Genomic DNA, 3,617 nt, shown 5'->3' with positions numbered 1-3,617 from the left:
CTCGGCTCTCAAGGCGTACGCCTCGCTAGCCGCAACCTCCTGTCCCTTGCTCTGTCCCGCCGGCCCCGCCAGACGCCTGTTTAGTTCCTACCGACGCTCCGCGCGATCGACCGGCTTACGCCGCAGTCCCTGTAGTAAGACGCCCAGTAAAAGATGAACGTTTCACCCTAACCCTTTTCTCTAGATGGTGCGGACGGACCTGGATGGTCTCCTCAGTGACTTCATTCTGCTGTCTCGCCGCTCTCGTCATCCTAAATGGTGCACACCGTGTCGCTGGTCTAAGAATTGCCGTCGTATGCGGACTCATTGCAGCTAACGGCTGCGGTCCCCAAGGCAAACGCCTGGTGAAACAGCAACACGCTTACCCCACGTCTGCTCTGACTGGTGGACACACCAGGCAATTGCCAGGTTCACGTACGTAATCTCCGACACTGTCGAGTCTTCACTACAATTCCTACCGCCTAATCCGGTCCTTGTTCGGTTTGGCCCCGACTGTTGAACGCTTCCGGACTAACCGTGTCTCACCGTATTGGACCTCAGCTATCTGTGTCTCAATTCGGAGACTTTCCTTGTCCCGAACGTCTCGACGTAGCGATCTTGTTCCTTTCTGATTATCACGACTGTAGTTTCATACTGACTTCGTTGCATTACGTTGTTTACTCGTATCCTCGTTCTCCTTGACTGTTCTTTAACTGGTTTTCCCTCTTGTCTCCAGTCTCCGGATCCAAAATCCACGGTTTTACCGTTGGCCCGGTCCAAAGTCCAGCTCGGTCTGGTCCAAAGTCCAGCTGATACCGTTGTTCTCCTTACCCTGGCACGTCGACGCTTACTATTGTTTTGCTCTCCTGCTCCAGTTCGTGCCATCTCCCTCTTCTCTCCTTCAAACTGCCTTTTCTCCAAACTCTCTTTCTACCGGTTCTGTTTCTGCTAACTCTCTTTCTACCGGTTCAGTTTCTCCTCGGCTTCGCACTGCCGTTACTACTTCTTGACTTGTTGCGTTACTGGCAACGGCAGGCCCTTCTCTAGCAATTGTCATTTGTATTTGTGCAGAGTTTTACATCCCCCCTTTCTTTGGGAAAATTTAAATTCGCAAGGACTGCATGCTTGCGGAACATTCCTGAGATCCCGTCAACGCTCACAGCTCAGTCTTGAGTTTCACAGCGCCGATATCCCTCAGCGTACTGCTCTGTTACTTCTTTTAAATTTTGGCGCCGATTCTTATTTTTGTGAAGCCACTTCTTGCTTCACTCTTCTGTATTCCGCATTCGTGTCCTTTCGTCATCTGGTCACACTACTTCCTGCCGATCGATTGTTGCCGATAGCTCCCGTGCTCATTTGCTGATTGTTCCGATACTTTTGCCCATCGATTGGCACTATCGAGTGCCGATCAACCGCCTTGTGATTGAGGCGCCTCCTTCGCTAAGCAAACGGTGACGAAGCAACTGCTGACAATAAGGAATTTAGGCGAAGGGAAATTTTTTTATTTTAATTTCCCTCCATTTATTTCACTTTCTCTTGGCACAATGGTCCTCTTCTGCACCCACCGGTATTGCGGATGGATGCCCTCACATTTGCTGCTCTTAACGCTCCAACTTTAATTTCTCCGACACACACGTGAGTGCCTGCTCCCTTTGTTTTTTTCTTGCGCATACTGACTTGTTCCCTTTTTTTTTTCAGATTGCATCAAAATTAAGTTTCCCTGTTATATTTTGCTACGATCGAGAATATATGCTGATTTCTTCCATGTTTGGTGCGCGTTGTTTAAATAGCCCGGTAAAAGTGTACTACGTGTTTTTTTTTGTTTCCCTCGGCCCCGCCCACCAGGACGAATACCCAGATCCGCGTCGTGGACACCCTCACCCGGAATCGGTCGCCGCCGCTATGAAGGACGACGCACCGACGGCCTCTCGGCGCCTGACGTCTCCGATGACTGGCTCCTTCTCGACTCCGACGGGCCAGTCTGACTCCGGGATTGTAGCCCTCCGCTGGACCTCCGACGTTGAAGCCATCCGGATCCAGGACGGCCGAGAAGTCTTCGCACCTACCGCCGGAGCGGATGCTTGCTTCTGGAGTCCAGGTGATGTCCATACCCATGGCCCCTTCTCCAGCTCCGCCGCTGCCCCGGTGTCGGGCGTTGGCGAAACCCAATCACCAGGGTCGTCGACTCCTCCATCCGGAGGAATTGAGTGGGGGGCTGGGTGGCCAGTGCCGTGTCCGCCTTCCGAAGATCTTGCTGCCTCTTTTCTTTCTCCTCCTGGTCCCTTAACCGCATTAGCACCTCATACATGGCCGCCCTCTGCTGCACGCGGAAGCGCGTCGGCCATCTCCTCCTCTTCTGGGCCGGGTCTTCCCCTCCACTCCAGGTCGCTGTCCCCGGAGGTGACCTCCAGTTCTGGGTCTACTCCTCGATCGTCCTCGGCACCACGCCTCGGGAGCTCGGGTGGGCCGCTGGGTGGATCGCTCGGGTGGATCGCTTACCCCACGATCGCCCTTACCCCACAGCGTGCCCTTCCTCGCTTGCTGACGTGTAATATGCGCGCTCATGTTGCTCGTTGAAACTTCTGTGACTTCTTCACAACACCTTGGTTTCGAGTCTCCTCTTCGGGCCTTTCCGTTATGTCCCTTGGCGTTTGCGTGAGTGTCTATTCCTTCGCCCCATTATGTCTTTCTACACTTCCACTCCGAGGTCCGGGCTTCAGTCTGTATCTGTCGGTCTCTGACTCCAGTCGCCTACATTTACGGTACTGTTCTTTTGGTTCGTACCGTCTTTTCCCTTTCTTCGGGAGACGATAAGCGGTATGTCTGTTGATCGGTTGCGTAGTCTCATTCTCTTTTCTATCCTGTTTCTTTTTTGATTGTAAACCCGTCTTTGGTGTTCGCCGTCGATGGATTAACAGTCGTTCTATCCATTTTCTACCCCTTTATCCCGATTCACTCGGGTATGTTCATTGGGGCAATACTCTAGTTCGCTCGTGTTCTGCAACCGTTGACTCTCGCCTTGGCCTGACGCTGTTGTTGTGCTCGTGGTCTGCATCCGTTGACGCTCGCCTTGGCCTGACGCTAGAACGGTTGTCGTGTCTCGTCCGTTCTCAGGTATTGTCGTCCATCTACATCCCGCAGTTTGCCACCTTACTTTTCCCTGATGGTGGGGCTGTTGACTCTGGAGGAGGCCAGACGAATAAACAGTCGTTCTCGGAATGTTCGTGGGATGGAGTATTCCGGTTGGCTCGCGGCGTGTCTCCGTTGACTCCGGCTCTGGCCTGAGGCTAACACAGATGATTGGCTCCGTCCATTCTCGGGTATTGTTGTCTCTACTGCATGCTCTCCCTGTTTCCTCCCGTCGGATCCGTATCCTCATTCTCGGCCTTATCCTTTATCTGATCCTGTTGCTTAAGGTCTCTAATGTGTACCGTGCGTTTCTTTCGGTTCTTCCGAATCTTACAAATCACTGGCGATACGAAATCCACAATCTGGTACGGCCCATCGAACCTCGGCCAGTTTAGCCGCAAATCCCTTGGCCGCTTTCGAAAAATGGTGCTCTTTAGCCCAAGCCACTTAACCAATCCTTGGCTTCAAACCATCTTCGCAGGTTGTTATGTCTTGCCTGGTCTTGGGGA

This window comes from Drosophila santomea, chromosome 2L (assembly GCF_016746245.2).
Source record: "Drosophila santomea strain STO CAGO 1482 chromosome 2L, Prin_Dsan_1.1, whole genome shotgun sequence".
NCBI classification, from domain to species: Eukaryota; Metazoa; Arthropoda; class Insecta; order Diptera; family Drosophilidae; genus Drosophila; species Drosophila santomea.
This window is presented reverse-complemented; position numbering follows the sequence as displayed.